Genomic DNA, 18,951 nt, shown 5'->3' on the forward strand with positions numbered 1-18,951 from the left:
GAACTCTGAAAAGGCGGATATGATACTCATCTATGGCGAGTGTCGACGAAATGCAGCTGAAGCCTGCAGGGTGTATGCAGAACGGTACCCGGACAGAGAGCATCCAACGTGCTGCACATTGCAAAACATCTACCGCCAACTGTATGCAACAGGTATGGTCGTAGCACGCAAACGGGTCCGTAACAGGCCCGTCACAGGAGAAGCGGGCGCAGTTGGTGTGCTAGCTGCTGTTGCCATGCACCCACACATGAGTACACGGGACATTGCGAGAGCCGGTGGACTGAGTCAAAGTAGTGTCATGCGCATACTGCATCGTCACCGCTTTCACCCGTTTAATGTGTCGCTACATCAGCAATTACATGGTGGTGACTATAATCATCGAGTGCAATTCTGTCAATGGGCATTAACAGAGAATGCGTTGCAGTTCTACCTGTTTACCGATGAAGCGGGTTTCACAAACCACGGGGCAGTGAATCTACGGAACATGCATTACTGGTCCGTGGACAGTCCTCGCTGCCTCAGACAGGTAGAGCGACAGCGACCGTGGACTGTAAATGTATGGTGCGGAATCATTGGCGACCACCTCATTGGTCCTCACTTCATTGCAGGGGCCCAAACAGCTGCAACATACATCGCGTTTCTACAGAATGATCTGCCAGCGTTGCTCGAAAATGTCCCACTGGAAACGCGTCGACGTATGTGGTATCAGCATGATGGTGCACGTGCACATTCCGCAATTAACACTAGGCTGACCCTTGACAGGATGTTCGACGGGCGTTTCATAGGTCGTGGAGGACGCACAAATTGGACAGCCCGTTCTCCTGATCTTACACCTCTGGACTTCTTTCTGTGGGGTACGTTAAAGGAGAATGTGTACCGTGATGTCCCTACAACCCAAGAGGATATGAAACAACGTATTGTGGCAGCGTGCGGCGACATTACACCAGATGTACTGCGGCGTGTACGACATTCATTACGCCAGGGATTGCAATTGTGTGCAGCAAATGATGGCCACCACATTGAACATCTATTGGCCTGACATGTCGGGACACACTCTATTCCACTCCGTAATTGAAAACGGAAACCACGTTTGCACGTGTACCTCAACCCTCATGGTAATGTACATGTGCGTCAGTGAAAAAGACCAATAAAAAGGTGTTAGCATATGGACGTAATGTGCTATTCCAGTCTCTTCTGTACCTAAGGTCCATCACCGTTCCCTATGGATCCCTACGTAATTCGGTGCTCTCCGATACACACGATCGAACAGTGGAGGAGTGGTACTCAAGCGTCAAGTTTAGGCTACAATATCTCCGTATGTAATTAACATTTTACAATGCAACAAACGGCACTGATTACGTATTTGTTTATATCTTCAGATGTGCTAACAAAACTAACGGGGTTTCATTTTAAAAAACGTAGGTTTGTGTTAAAAACATACTTCCGTGCATTTTTTTATGGTTTGTATTAACCAATTACACTAGCCTCTCTCCTCACGTTCGGTCTGTGGAATCGATTCGTCAGTATTTGATGTGGTTTACGAAATACATCCAGCGGTAATGTTAGGTGACTCACTCTGTATAGCGGAATACCTAAATCCGGATGGCCAGACGTGGCTGTGAAACGTCGTCATCCAGAATGCGAGTCCAGTGTGTCAACCATAGCGCCACATCGCTCGGTAGAAACCATTCGTAACACAATAAATGTGTTATAATACAGCTGAAGATATTTTCATTAAAAATGAACAAAAATAGTTTTTCGTTTAGGCAAGCAGTCTTATTTCTTGGAGTTAGGGTGAACTCAGCAGGAAAGAACACCGAAACCAGAAATGTTTTACACCAAGCTGTGTATAAGACTGTCACAAAGATAACTATCCGTTTCTTTAAAATTTTGGACAAAAATGAAAGATATTATGTTGCCTCCACAAGTAACTACTACATAAATTGTTGTTTAATATTGCTGATTTACACTATGTGATCAAAAGCATCCGGACACCTGGCTGAAAATGACTTACAAGTTCGTCGGCCCCTCCATCGGTGCCGCAATTCAATATGATGTTGTTCCACACTTTACCTTAATGAGAGCTTCCACTCTCGCATACGTTCAATCAGATGCTGGAAGGTTTCTTGGGGAACGGCAGCCCATTCTTAACAGAGTGTTACACTGAGAAGGTGTCTCGATGTCGGTCGATGAAGCCTGGCACGGAGTCGGCGTTCCAAAATATCCCAAAGGTGTTCTATAGGATTCAGTACAGGACTCTGTGCAAGCCAGTCCATTATAGGGATGTTACCGTCGTATAACCACTCCGCCACAGGCCGTGCGTTATGAACAGGTGCTCGATCGTGTTGAAAGATGCAATCTCCATCCCCGAATTGCCCTTCAACAATGGGAAGCAAGAAGATGCTTAAAACATCAATGTAGGCCTGCGTTGTGACAGTACCACGCAAAAAAACCAGGGATGCAAGCTCTCTCCATGAAAAACACGACGACACCGTAACACCAGTGCCTCCGAATTTTACTGTTGGCATTAACGCAGGCTGCCATTCGCCATACCCACAACCTGCCATCGGATCGCAACATTTTGTCTCCGTGATTCGTCAGTCCACACTAAGTTTTCCACTGTAAAGTCGTCCAATGTTTACGCTCCTTACACGAAGCGAGGCGTCGTTTGGTATTTACCGGCGTGATGTGTGGTTTATGAACAACCACTCGACCATGAAATCCAAGTTTTCTCAATTCCCGCCTAACTGTCATAGTACTTGCAGTGGATCCTGATGCCGGCCGCTGTGGCCGAGCGGTTCTAGTCGCTTCAGTCTGGAACCATACTGCTGCTGCGGTCGCAGGTTGGAATCCTGCCACGGGCATGAATGTGTGTGATGTCATTAGGTTAGTTAGGTTTAAGTTGTTCTAAGTCTAGGATACTGATGACCTCAGATGTTAGGTCCCATAGTGCTTAGGGCCATTTGAACCAGTTTGATCACGATGCAGTTGGAATTCCTGTGTTAAGGCCTGAATAGATGTCTGCCTATTACACATTACGATCCTCTGCAACGGTCGTCGGTCTCTGTCAGTCAACAGATGAGGTCGGCCTGTACGATTTTGCGGTGTACACGTCCCTTCACATTTCCACTTCACTATCACATCGGAAACAGTGGACCTAGGGATGTTTAGGAGTGTGGAAATCTCGCGTACAGACGTATGACACAAGAGACACTCAGTCACTTAACCACGTTCGATGATTATGGTGATGATGTTTGGTTTGTACAGCGCTCATCTACTTAAACCTAACTAACCTAAGGACATCACACACTGCATGGGGGCTTAATTAATTATGATTGAAAATATTTTTAGTAGCTGTATGTCCAATTACGCTCTTTCGGTTGGCATTGACTAGAATTATTACGCAATCTGACTGCATAGAATAACAACAAAGAATGAAAGAAAATTTTCATTAACGCAGTTAATTAATTAAGTCCCCAGCAACTATAAAACCAACGCAACAACAAGCACAAGAGTAACTGTTCTGTGTGTGGAAGTATGACTCAACGCACATCTGGCACGGTTCTTCTTCAACAAGACAAGAATTTTTAAATACCAATTTTACTGACGTGATAAAAGAAAATTACAAATACTATAATTGCGTAAGGAAAGCAGAATTAAACTCTAATACAAGAACACACGCCAGATGCTTTGTTGACTGAACCTGTAATGACGCATTATTTAGGACACTGAAATAATGAGAAAAAAAGAAACGGACTTTGTTACCTCATTTATATTGATGAAAATCACTCTAATCCTTACAATATATCTCACACCGACTCTCTACTATCACATCTCAACCAGAACTCTCCAATATCACATCTCAGCAAGCACTGCCTACTAGCACATCTCAACAAACACTCTCTGCTACGAGTTCTTAACAAGCACTGACTACTACGAGTCCTCGACAGGCACTGACTACTACGAGTTCTCAACAGGCACTGACTACTACGAGCTCTCCCCAAGCACTGTGGAGGCGACTTAATAATACTCTTTGGCGCAATCTCTGGCGCAGTGGCTCAGTGTAGCCACCTTTCATATGCCCCTCCTCCACAGGCCAGAATTTGATGGTATTTTTGCCAGCATTGGTGGTGAAAATACCACCAAATTCGTCCAGAAAAATACAGACAAAAATAAAAGATAATATTAATACCTAAATATCACATAATTAGTTAAGATTTTGGCTTTGCACTGACCTTTCAATAACCTAATATATGAAATACGGTAAGCAATACAACTTCTTTTCACACATGTGACTTTACATAAGAGTTCACAAAATACACAAAAAATCAGTTTATACAAATGTTCACATAAAATGCTTTCAATGATTAGTTTATACAAAAAAAAAAGACACCAACAGGTGACATCTTTTAAGTAGAAGCAGTCCATCAGTGGCACCCAGTGAAGTTGAGCAGGTACACCCAGCAACAAGTCACATTAGTTCAGTAGAAGCAGTTCCATTAGTGGCACCCAGCAATGTTGTGCAGGTGCAGACAGCAACAAGTGACATTATTTCAGTAGAAGCAGTTCCATCTGTGGCACCCAGCAATGTTGAAGAGGTACACACAGCAACAAGTCACATTAGTTCAGTAGAAGCAATCCATCAGTGGCACCCAGCAATGTTGAGTAGGTGCAGACAGCAAGAAGTAACATCATTTAAGTAGAAACAGTTCTAACAGTGGCACCCAGCAATGCTGAGTAGGTGCAGACACCGGCAAGTGACATCATTTCCATAGAAGTAGCTTCATCTGTGCACCCAGTAATGTTGAGCAGGTGCAGACACCAACAAGTGACTTCATTTCAGTAGAAGCAGTTCCATTAGTGGCACCCAGCAATGTTGAATAGGTCCAGAGAGCAGTCCATAATATTCACTATCACTGATCACACTGTTCATCAAAGTTTATAAGCAGAAATTAAACATATCCTAGTGGCACCAATCATGTAGAAAAAGTAAAAGTAACAGTCCATAATATTCACTATCAGTGATCACACTGTTCATCAGCAGAAATTAAACATGTCCTAGTTGCACCAATCATGTAGAAAAAGTACAAGTAACAGTCCATAATATTCGCTATCACTGATCACACAGTTCATCAGCAGAAATTAAACGTTTCTAAGTGGCACCCATTATGTTGAAGAGGTGCAGGTAACAGTTCATAATATTGACCATCACTAATCAGACAGTTCAGGCATGAACAATAGTTTGAATACACATACAAATGCTTTTACACACTAGACATATAAATTCTAATAAACACACAAATGATATCAGATAATTGCAATATTAACTATTACAAATACTCAAATATCAGTAAACCTATAATATTTATGGGTGTCAGTGCAAGCCACAACAAACAAAATAATATTTAGGAGATAGGTGGGTAGGATTAGGAAAGGAAAACACACAAAACACACTCACTCATCTTTCATCCACATTAAGTACTACTGTGTAATTGAATAGAGTTAACTGTGTAAATGCAATTCTGTCAAAATTTCATGTTCATCATGTGTATCAAGTAGTAGTGGCAGCAATGTATAACAGTCAATAATAGTTAAGTCAACGTCATAGTCATCATGTCAAGACCAATGTTTGCCAAGCCAGATCAAATGTACTGTTGTTGAACAACTGTCAGTGAGCCAAGATATGCAAATACTTCCTCTCTTCAAAAAAAAGTATATACTGCTTAGTGATTTAACAAAGTGTGTGTATAGACTACCTTCCTTCTACTTTAGTGTTCTAGTCTGCTATCTTCATCCTCCTTGTTCCATAAGACCAACAAAAAAAAAATATGCTCCTCACTTACTTTACCTCTTATACACCAAACCTCCAATAATCATCAGCATCACATAATCTCAATACTTCAATAATACCTCTTACATCGATACATATAAACCTTATTATCAATGTCATTTACCTTACCTCTTGTCCACAAAAACTCCAATAATCATCAACTTCATATAATCTCAATACCTCAATAATACCTCTTCAATACGTCGACACATATAAACCTTATTACCAATATCATTTCACTTCCATAACAACTCTTTCCTCTAGTCAGTCTCCTCGAACAAGTACAGATAAAATCCTAATGCAAACCTCATCATCCCACACAATCTGAAGACACACTGTCAACACACAACCTCTGTGTAATCCATCTGACCCAAATCTTCTACTCATTATGAATTATAAACAAAGAAATGCATACATGACCTCTAACAGACTTAGTTCGAATAACTCTCAGTAATTAAGTACGATTACGTAGTGTGAATGATCATAATATTTCACAGTGTGTACACCACTTCAAGGATTATGGCAAACAGAAGCAAACATGTGGAGTATTTCTTGTGTCAAGTGCCACTTCCTATTTCAATTGCTCACGAAGAATGCAGTGTAATAATTGTTAATGGTCTAACCTAGTAATGGTATATCATGTCGTTAGCTTCCTTCCTATTAGCATAAATTTATACAGCTTCCATAAAACCTCCAGCTCATGTGACTTCAACGAAGTTCTTTGTACCCATGTTGTTCGTCGAATTATAGCAGTTCATTTTCTTATCTTAAAAATATAAGGCACTGAGCGTAAGCAAAACAAGCAATAGCGAGTAAATATACCAGTAGAGAACAGAATGTCAACAAGTGGATGCAGCACAATCCTTACAACGAGGCTCTGCCAAGCGGACAATCTATAATTAATCCAATAGTGTGACCTAAACTCTCTGTTTGTACACAGTATATCAGCATTTCTATACACCAAATTAAAGAGTAGTTATGACAACAACAGATATGTATAAATATGCAATCCATATGCATAGCAGCAAACAGGTCATTAGCATCATATCAGCATAAGCAAATAAGTGTTCATATGTCATCTTACTAAGTAAACATGAAGGCGCAAGCAGATAAATCACAAAGTATAACTTACATACCTAACCACATCAGGTGACAATTATAATTTATATAAATAAGCACAGCACGCGCATAATTAAAAAATATGACATCAGTGAAAAAGCAGTGCAGCCAAGCGATGCATAATATGCACAAGTTACAACCCAGTTCATTAATAATCATTGTCAAAATCAGTTAATGTACGCAAGCACGTCGCTTCACAAGTAAATTCATAGAACATGAAATTAGCACAAAGTATGAATCACGTAATTGCGAGCAGCAAATTATGTCTAAAGTACGTACCTAAGTGGAAATATGTTACCTGAAAAATGAACTCAATTAATAGTTACCGTTTTAGTTTATTAGTTTCTTCTTCGAAATTACATTCTTCCTGAAAATTTCTCGATAGCAAGTCGTCTTAACGTCGGACACGCACAGAATTTACCTGAAGTTCTTAAATTTCTATACAACCGTATCCTGAAAAATACTGAATGTTAATAACATAGTTCATCAAGTCACTATAGCTTTATACTGAATTTAGTCGGACAAATTAGACTGTGTATTTGTTTACGACTGTCAGTGCATTCGCACTGAGCGCTCGATCAGCTGTAGGCGCGTGACGTAGGAAGCAATTGTTTGCGGTCAACGACTGCCTTGTGCGGCGCGCAGACTTGACTGTTGCTTTGAGTATCTGCCGCCATCAAAACACAGCGCGGTATCCTTGTACTCTCCGCATATTTACATGTAGCTGTTAGTTTCTCACAAGTATGTCATTCTACAAAAATTTTTCAAAAGTATATCATTCCACAAAAATTTTAACGTTAGATAGATGATGTATTCCCTTAGAGCGTCGTGATTTAAGAGTTTCTACTTCAACAGTGTTATCATGTATAATTTTGCGAATTCTATATGGACCGTTATAAAGCAGAAAAAATTTGCGACACAATCCTTTTCCTTTGTGAGACAAACGATGAGACTTAATTAACACCTTCTGACCAACTGACAAGATTTTTAAACGACCAGGATGCTTAGCTGATTTCTCTCTTCTAGCAGCCGCAGATGCAATATTTTGCAGAGCCAGGTTGACAACTTCAGAATGCCGCAGTTTCAGTGAAGGCGGAAAAGGAACGATTTCAGAAATGCGATTGTCGGTGCTTTGTTTTTTTTTAATATCAGTATAGGCGGTAAAGAAGTTGAATCATTAGGAAGTTCATTCAGAATGTTTTGAAAAATATGAAGATACTGATCCCAAGTTCTGTGATTCTGATGACAATAAAGACGACACAATTTATTGATTTCCTTCATCCATCTCTCTGAAGCGTTAGATTGAGGGTGAAAAAGTGAAATGAAAATTGGTTTAATTTTACGACGCTGTAGAGTACGAAGCCAAATTTTAGAACGAAACTGTGATCCATTATCTGATATAACCTTATCAACATGACCAACTTCTTTAAGAAAATGGTTAATGAAAGCATTAGATACTAAACGAGCTGTTGCTTTGCGTAAAGGTGTAAACACACATATTTTGACGTCAACTCCACTGCTACGAAAATGTACGCAAAACCATTAGTAGATCGAACCACTGGACCGAACAAATCGACTGCAGCCATCTCCTTTAATTTCGCTGGAATGATAGGAAACAACGGTGCTCTGTGAGAAACTGTTGGCGGCTTAGCCTTTTGACATAATTTGCATTTGGCCAGAACAGATCGAATACGTTTTTCCATATTACTGAAGTAGCAATTTTCTCGTAATTTATGAAAGCATTTTCTGGGACCAAAGTGTGCATAACTGAAATGCGTATACCAAATCAGCTTATTAACCCACTCATCAGGAATACAAACTAACCAAACAGAGTTGTCGACCGATTTTCGTTTAAAAAGAATGTCATTGCGAACTGAATAGCATCTAGTTTCCCTGGATCAGGAAGAATACCTTCTGTAGAAATAATGTGACCGAGAAATTTCACCTGAGAACGACCAATTTCAGATTTTTCTAAGTTCACTGTAATGCCAACTCTTGCAAAAATACGTAATAATGAATCCTAAATTTTGTTGTGCTCACTCCAAGAACGTTTAGCAATAAGAATATCGTCAACATAAGAAGTAATATTATCACGAAGATAAACAGGTAAAATTTCGTTTAAGCTACGAAAGAATGCTGCTGAAAGTACAATAAGTCCAAATGGTAATTTACGAAATCACTTTTAGGTACAATTAGTCATATCAGGTTATTGTTTACTTACTCTCAAGATAGATTGATAGTAGAAGAGTTGTTTTGACAGATGCAAAGAATAGTAAAAGAGTAGGCAGCGGTACAGAAAACTAAAAGAGAAATAGCACCACTACAGCTCGGGGCCCTATGCTCGCTACGGCACATATTCACTTGGAGTAGTGAATCCCCTGAGGACTTTAATAGCCGCACATAATTTTCAGTTTGTGACTTAGTGGCAAATTTAGTGGGAGTGCGTACATAAATTGATCTAACCATGAACATGGATGTATGTCATTCTTAGAATTGCGGAAGATCTTAAATTTCCGAACAGTCAAAAAGTGTTTATAGTCAAAATTCTCGCCTCGTGGCGACAAAGACCTACCGCGTCTGTCCCAGTCCCAATGACGATTATTGTCAAGTTCGCGCGCCTGGTGCTCTCTTGTCGCATCCCGTAAATGAAACAAATTATTTTCTTCAAATCCCTCTGATATCTGTGATTCTAGATTTCTTCTGCTGTCTTTTCCTACGATTTCGCCTTCAATTTGTTTGACTTGCTTTTTTAATGCCTCAAATTCCCTTTTCACGCGTTCATTAAATTTTCCCTGATTTTCAACATGCTTATTTATATTCTGGTACTCTTCGGTTTCTGAAAATGGTAATGGAACTGTATCATCCGAATCTCTGTCCCCATTTAAACTAAGATTTGTCAATTTATCTGAAATCTCCTCAACTCTTTCCGCTAAATCACCTATTTTTTCTTTCTGTTTATTTACGTCTTCCGTAAGTGTCGCGACTCGGGTTTCAGTATTGACACATTTGGTAGTTAACTGTTCATATTGTTGTGTTAGATTATTTATTCTGTCATTTGGTACGGATTCCTCGATTCTCTCAAATATTTCTTTCTTATCGTGTGAACGTTGTAAATTTAACTCTGAAAATTTCTGTACTATCACGCGATCTCTTTCCTCCTGTTCTCTATCCTGTTCCCTTTGTCTAATCTCTATTGCAACTAATCTATTATTATGAGAATTCAAAATCGGTTGTACTTCTTCTCTGATTTCTTTCTTTAACTCATCTTTCATATTTTCGAAACATGTCCGTATTCGTGAGTCTAACCGTGTTTCCATTGTTCCCATATCAGTTTTTAATTCAGATCGTAAAGTTCCCATCTTTGTTTTAACTGTTCCTATTTGTGTTTTAATTGTTCCTATTTGTGATCCCATTGTTCCCATCTCAGATTTAATTGTTCCTATTTGTGAGTCTAACCGTGTTCCCAAATTTAATATTGCACTCATCAACTGCTCCGTACTAACTTGTTCTAAATTCTTTTCGCCCCTAACATTTCCCGCAAAACCAGTTTCCTTCGTCATAGCTGTAAAGCTATCTGTGTTCGATACTATTCCAGAATCTTCTATCGTTAATCTCGTATTCTGTGAATATTCTGATTGAGAAAAATTTTGAAATGGTTCCGGACTATTTTCCCGACTTATTACATTGTTTTCAACTCCATTGTTCATCATACTGTTGTCCTGTGTTGGCGAGTTCGCCATATCAACAATTTCGTCATTCTCACTATTCATCATTTTCGCCTTTTCCATTGATCGCGTAATCATTTACAAAACATAAAAAAATTCGTCACTGTACGAAAATTACACACAATGACTCTTTATCTCCAACAATACCATTTACATGAAATGTTTCCCTCAAACACGATTAATCGAACAATTGAAATAATTGCACTAAATTGTCAAACACGTATACAAGACAACAAATCAAATTCTGAGAAAAAATACCATTAGAAGAATGACAATTACCAAATCTACACATGCAAAATAGACTACAATTACTAAACTCCAGATTACTACAACAATACTACTGTCTACTATTTTTACAATGAGAAGAATTCCAAGGGACGATCCGAAGCAGCGGTCGCCAGGTGCATGGGGGCTTAATTAATTATGATTGAAAATACACTCCTGGAAATTGAAATAAGAACACCGTGAATTCATTGTCCCAGGAAGGGGAAACTTAATTGACACATTCCTGGGGTCAGATACATCACATGATCACACTGACAGAACCACAGGCACATAGACACAGGTAACAGAGCATGCACAATGTCGGCACTAGTACAGTGTATATCCACCTTTCGCAGCAATGCAGGCTGCTATTCTCCCATGGAGACGATCGTAGAGATGCTGGATGTAGTCCTGTGGAACGGCTTGCCATGCCATTTCCACCTGGCACCTCAGCGGAACAGCGTTCGTGCTGGACGTGCAGACCGCGTGAGACGACGCTTCATCCAGTCCCAAACATGCTCAATGGGGGACAGATCCGGAGATCTTGCTGGCCAGGGTAGTTGACTTACACCTTCTAGAGCACGTTGGGTGGCACGGGATACATGCGGACGTGCATTGTCCTGTTGGAACAGCCAGTTCCCTTGCCGGTCTAGGAATGGTAGAACGATGGGTTCGATGACAGTTTGGATATAACGTGCACTATTCAGTGTCCCCTCGACGATCACCAGTGGTGTACGGCCAGTGTAGGAGATCGCTCCCCACACCATGATGCCGGGTGTTGGCCCTGTGTGCCTTGGTCGTATGCAGTCCTGATTGTGGCGCTCACCTGCACGGCGCCAAACACGCATACGACCATCATTGGCACCAAGGCAGAAGCGACTCTCATCGCTGAAGACGACACGTCTCCATTGGTCCCTCCATTCACGCCTGTCGCGACACCACTGGAGGCGGGCTGCACGATGTTGGGGCGTGAGCGGAAGACGGCCTAACGGTGTGCGGGACCGTAGCCCAGCTTCATGGAGACGGTTGCGAATGGTCCTCGCCGATACCCCAGGAGCAACAGTGTCCCTAATTTGCTGGAAAATGGCGGTGCGGTCCCCTACGGCACTGCGTAGGATCCTACGGTCTTGGCGTGCATCCGTGCGTCGCTGCGGTCCGGTCCCAGGTCGACGGGCACGTGCACCTTCCGCCGACCACTGGCGACAACATCGATGTACTGTGGAGACCTCACGCCCCACGTGTTGAGCAATTCGGCGGTACGTCCACCCGGCCTCCCGCATGCCCACTATACGCCCTCGCTCAAATTCCGTCAACTGCACATACGGTTCACGTCCACGCTGTCGCGGCATGCTACCAGTGTTAAAGACTGCGATGGAGCTCCGTATGCCACGGCAAACTGGCTGATACTGACGGCGGCGGTGCACAAATGCTGCGCAGCTAGCGCCATTCGACGGCCAACACCGCGGTTCCTGGTGTGTCCGCTGTGCCGTGCGTGTGATCATTGCTTGTACAGCCCTCTCGCAGCGTCCCGAGCAAGTATGGTGGGTCTGACACACCGGTGTCAATGTGTTCTTTTTTCCATTTCCAGGAGTGTATTTTTAGTAGCTGTATGTCCAATTACGCTGTTTCGTAATCGGTTGGCCCTGACTAGAATTATTACGCAATCTGACTGCATAGAATAACAACAAAGAATGAAAGAAAATTTTCATTAACACAGTTAATTAATTAAGTCCCCAGCAACTATAAAACCAACGCAACAACAAGCACAAGAGTAACTGTTCTGTGTGTGGAAGTATGACTCAACGCACATCTGGCACGGTTCTTCTTCAACAAGACAAGAATTTTTAAATACCAATTTTACTGACGTGATGAAAGAAAATTACAAATACTATAATTGCGTAAGGAAAGCAGAATTAAACTCTAATACAAGAACACACGCCAGATGCTTTGTTGACTGAACCTGTAATGACGCATTATTTAGGACACTGAAATAATGTGAAAAAAAGAAACGGAGTTTGTTACCTCATTTATATTGATGAAAATCACTCTAATCCTTACAATATATCTCACACCGACTCTCTACTATCACATCTCAACCAGAACTCTCCATTATCACATCTCAGCAAGCACTGCCTACTAGCACATCTCAACAAACACTCTCTGCTACGAGTTCTTAACAAGCACTGACTACTACGAGTCCTCGACAGGCACTGACTACTACGAGTTCTCAACAGGCACTGACTACTACGAGCTCGCCCCAAGCACTGTGGAGGCGACTTAATAATACTCTTTGGCGCAATCTCTGGCGCAGTGGCTCAGTGTAGCCACCTTTCAACACATCCATGCCCGAGGCAGGATTCGAACCTGCGACCGTAGCGGTCGCGCGGATCCAGACTGTAGCTCCTAGAAACGCTCGGCCACTCCGCCCGGCTCCAAATGTGTATAATACGCTATTGGGACTGATGACCATAGCTGTTAAGTCCCATAGTGCTCAGAACCAATACGCTATTAATTAGTTGTCGATAAAGATCTGGTTCAACAGTGTATGTATGTTCAATAATTTCGGTCATTACACCTCACACATCACATATCATTTCCTTTTTCAAAAATATCAAACATTAATGGTCGACAACGATTATGATTGCTAGGTCTGACTTACATAAAACGAAACGCCCTCAAGGACTGTGTTCAGTGAGAGCAGGGTAAAAGTTGATGAAGTGCTTGTAATTCATTTGTTACGGTCATCGGCGATAAAATGGCGCTCTTGAAGCCTGTCTGAGCGCTTACTCTGCAGGCAGTAACTATGCTGAATTTAGAGGTGTATAGTGTCTGCAAGTTCCAGTCTGGGATTCAACGGCGCCTTCCCAGAGAGCACATACTCCTGTCGAACAACTTCAGCAACCTCCACGGGTTCGTATTGTAGTCCTGTGGCAAACTCATTGGACGTATCGAGAGACTGTTGCAAGTGTTAGGCAGAATGTATCGGTGGTATGTCGCTGCTTCGAGCAGTAGTCAGTGGAACATGGGCACACCCGCAGATCAGATTCTGGACGTATGCGCAATACAGACGCACATCAAGATCGAAAAACTGTAAGAGCAGCAGTAGTCGACCGAACATCATCCAGGGAAGAAATACGTGCACATGTTGCTCCTGATGTGTACCAAGGACCGTTGGGAGCCGTGTACTTGCGGTAGGACTCCCACTGGCAGCAGATACCACCAGGCACGGCTACTGTCGCGTGGTGGAAAAGTGAACCAGAGAGTGCGATGGTGCTCTGTTGTCTTCATTGATGATAGTAGGTTCTTTATATGTGGACGTACGTGACCGACGTAGACCTAGTGAGCGACCTATTCCGGAGTGCATTCGCCTACGACACACAGGGTCCATCCCAGGCTTCATGGTGTGAAACGCCGTCAGTTACAGCTCGCGGTCACGTTGGTGTTTCTGAAAGGTAAAATAACCTGTGCCCGCTATATTGCACGTGTTGTTGTTCCCGAGTTACGGCCGTTTCTCGACTGCCGTTTCTACAGGTCAAACCTAGTCCACATACGACTGCTGCGACCCGATGTGTTGTTCGTCGTATACAACTGCCCTGGCCAGCAAGATCAACAGATCTCTCGTAAACTGAACACGTGTGGAACATGGCGAAGCGGAAACCTGCTCGTACTCCAGAACCTCCAAGAATCATTGCCGAATTGCAACAAAAGGTGCAACGTGCTAGGACAATATCTGATACGATGATATTCGGCACCTACCGTCAGAGGATACCGTTTGTTGATACGACTGTTTGGGCACTCTTTACAGTGATAGGTGTGTGTCACTTGGCCTGAGTCTTATCATTTACTCTTGCAATGATAAAGTAGCTATCGCATCACTTGTCTATGAAATGGCCTTGTCGTCGCAGGTGGTGTATGTTTTTCCGGCATACAGGGTGATCTAAACGTAAGTGTACACACTTCGTGGGTGTAATGTATTCATCATAATCAGAGAAAACCGTTAAGTAAAGTTATATCTGAAATTGCTTTATTTCTAGAGTTATGCAGTAGAATAGGTATCAGAAGGCCAACACAAACAACACTGAAATGCACTGCTTTAACCCGCAGGACAGGACAGATAGAGCAAATCGTGAAATGGGCCAAAATAAGGGGCTGTCAGTTACACTCGAACATACAACTTTATCATTTACTCAAACATTACATGAGCCCAAACAATTTTTTTAAACATACAGCTTTAATCTTTGGGACTTAATTGCCGGCTGAAAGCCACTTTAATTTAAGAAACGGCTGTAGGCCAATAACTTAAAACGCATGCATAATCAGAAATTTAAAAGGCAAGCCTTATCTTAAAACAGTTTTTTAGTTGGGCTGAAGTAAACTAATTAAATTCAAATCGGCTGAAGGCATAACACTTAAAACTCCAAAACATTAATTCTTTTAAATACCAAACTCCTTTCGGGAAACAGTTCATTAATTTAGGCTGAAGGCCTTAAGAACAAACTGTGGTGTCACCGCCAGACACCACACTTGCTAGGTGGTAGCCTTTAAATCGGCCGCGGTCCATTAGTATACGTCGGACCCGCGTGTCGCCACTATCAGTGATTGCGGAACGAGCGCCGCCACACGGCAGGTCTAGCCTAGAAAGACTCCATAGCACTCGCCCCAGTTGTACAGCCGACTTTGCTAGCGATGGTTCACTGTCTACATACGCTCTCATTTGCCGAGACGACAGTTTAGTATAGCCTTCAGCTACGTCATTTGCTACGACCTAGCAAGGCGCCATATTCAGTTACTAACAGATAATATTGTCAATCATGTACCGTCAAGAGCGACGTTCACCATTAATGGATTAAAGTTAAGTATGAAACTAATTACGTACGCTTTCTGAATTCTCATTCCTTGTCATGTTCCAGGCCTCACGTCAGTATAGTTCTTCCCTCTTCACGCCAGCCTGCGTGAGCTAAAGCGCGTGCATTTCGTCCTCCTCTAGTAACACGGTGTTGGCTCTTCTGCCAACCCAACACAAACAACTGAAACTCAAACCGGCTTAAGGTCGAAGACTTAAAATTCAATAGGTTGAAGTAAACAAGTTAAAATCAAATCGGCTAAAGGCAGAAGACTTAAAAAAAAATTTAAAATGCCAAAGGGCTTACGTGAAACAGTCATTCAAACTAGGCTGAAGGCCTTAAGAGTAAAACAATTCTAATTTAAAACACAAAACCGGCTAGAAGCCATACAAGTACAAACAACAAGAACACATTTTTTTAAAAAATAAGGCAGTACACACAAGGGCGCCTAGATGTTCGACGGTCGGCCTGTAATTCAAACACGAACGCTCGCTTAGGTGAGACAGGCAGTCGGGCCAACCATTCACGATCCGACGACAACCCAACCGACCGAAAGTCAGCAGATCCACCGACAAGATAACTTCAAGTTCACCCGACCAGGGCACAACAGTGAGTTCAACAGAACAACGTAGAAGATATTGGCGCCCACAACCTATCACACACGGAGCTGTCAAACTACACACCGTGCTGGACAGCAAAAACACGATGAGGAAACTAAACTGCCTGAAATTTACGCCAACGCCCAGGGCAGGTAACCGGAACGTTAACGGCCCCAAGACAGGAGATTCCGGTGGTGCACTTCAATTCAAATAACCAAATACAGTAAAACTCCACCGGAATTTTCCAACTTCAAAACAAGTTGTTGCTCGTAGGAATATCCCAACAGCCGACAACGGGCTCCAAACGACACATTGTGAACAGTCTTCACTTGCTGGTACGTTAAATCAAAACTCAACTTTCGTGTCCAGTGTCGGTGAGCCACGGGGAAGCAATGGGAACAGCGCCACACTCTCCGACACTGCGTAGAGACCGCCAGTGGGCCCCGGTCAAACTACGCCCCGCTGAGATTTCCTCACTGTTCCAAGCCAACCGACCGACGTCAGAGCCAGTATGCCAACAACATTTAAAATAACTTGTCAATCAAAATCACACAAACTATACACAGTTTCACGAAGAACCAGACAAAACTAACGGTAGTGATTGCACAATCACACGGACAAATCACGAGTCGGCACACACAGCCAACCCATAAGCGATCGCAGGCCGAATACATGTCGTCCGGCAAGACGACCGACCGACGACCAACCAAAGTCGTCGCCACTCCAGTCAAGTGTGTCGGCAACCGTCTGGCGAGTCATGGCGGTCCGGACCTCCCTGCTACCGCGCCCCGACTGAACTTGTGTCGCGTGCAAACTCAAACACAAGACGATCGGGAAGTAATAGCAGTCCAGCAAAGATAATACGGCAAGGTCTATATCTACAAGCGCTGCTGCCTGCAGGAGTGGCCGAGCGGTTCTAGGCGCTACAGTCTGGAACCGCGCGACCGCTACGGTTGCAGGTTCGAATCCTGCCTCGAGCATGAATGTGTGTGATGTCCTTAGGTTAGTTAGGTTTAAGAAGTTCTAAGTTTTAAGGGACTGATGACCTCAGACGTTAAGTCCCATAGTGCTCAGATCCATTTGAACCATTTATAAGCGCTGCTGCTGCCGCTCACGGGCAGGCAAGGCAGCAACTCAGTGACACCAGTAATTGGAAATTAACATAACGAGGTGGCAGTACACTAAAAACAAGATGAAAAACAAGAAATGGCATGAAAACGAGCCACGCACGGCTCAAACACAAAATAAATTCTTACTGAAAGCAATGACACTAAGGGATTCGAAATTCAACTCAACTACTGTAAGTAGGCTGTTTAGGTGTTCTCATTGGTAACGCCACGTAGCGCTCTGTATGAAAATCACTGGCTGTGCTGTGTGCAGTCTGTGGCTAGTTTGCATTGTTGTCTGCCATTGTAGTGTTGGGCAGCTGTATGTGAACAACGCGTAGCGTTGCGCAGTTGGAGGTGAGCCGCCAGCAGTGGTGGATGTGGGGAGAGAAATGGCGGAGTTTTGAAATTTGTAAGACTGGATGTCATGAACTGCTATGTATATTATGATTTTTCAACACTATAAAGGTAAATACATTGTTTGTTCTCTATTAAAATATTTCATTTGCTAACTATGCCTATCAGTAGTTAGTGCCTTGCGTAGTTTGAATCTTTTATTTAGCTGGCAATAGTGGCGCTCGCTGTATTGCAGTAGTTCGAGTAACGAAGATTTTTGTGATGTAAGTGATTTGTGAAAGGTATAGGTTAATGTCAGTCAGGGCCATTCTTTGGTAGGGATTATTGAAAGTCAGATTGCGTTGCGCAAAAAAATATTGTGTGTTAGTTTAAGACCAATCATGTATAATTTTTATAAGGGGACGTTTCATATGTCGATCCTTAGCTGAGGATACCTCACTGGAATCTTCTGTTTTTTTCTTGTAGTTTGTGTAATTAGTGTAGCTTTTGTTTGTTGCTAGCACGTAATTGTAGAGAGAATCTCCTTTGTAGTTGTAGTCTTTCACTGTTGTACAGTTACAGAGTTGGATTACTTCACACTTACGAAATTGTATTTTGTCAGTGCTTTGTGAACTGTTCATATTTTTTTGAACCCATTGTGATATTATGAGAGCTTTGAATGATATATTTGGTATGGGATCACGATTTTTAAAGTATGTTTGAGGTAGATGACACTATTGAAATGAGCAGAGAATTTTCTTTAAGTTTTGATATTATTGGAGGAAGCTATGACGATTTTGAGATTTGGCTGAGTTTTTATGATGTTATTATAATGATGACAATGCGTATTATGCTGTTGAGGTATGTTTATGATCAAAAAGCTGATGCTGTATGAGGAATTTGATTATGCTATGTACTTATTATGGTGAAATATTGAAGAAGTGTCGACAAATATGTATATGTGTAATAAGGTAAGGAATAATGAGTAGTGGTTAGGGACTCTGATTTCTGGAAAAGGATGTTGGAAACCAAGAATCGTACTTTAAGAGTTATGAAATGTGTGTATATGCGAGAATGTATCACAATGCTGCCGAAAATTTTTTGGACACTGTTATATTTACAGGATTT

This window comes from Schistocerca serialis, chromosome 9 (assembly GCF_023864345.2).
Source record: "Schistocerca serialis cubense isolate TAMUIC-IGC-003099 chromosome 9, iqSchSeri2.2, whole genome shotgun sequence".
NCBI lineage: Eukaryota > Metazoa > Arthropoda > Insecta > Orthoptera > Acrididae > Schistocerca > Schistocerca serialis.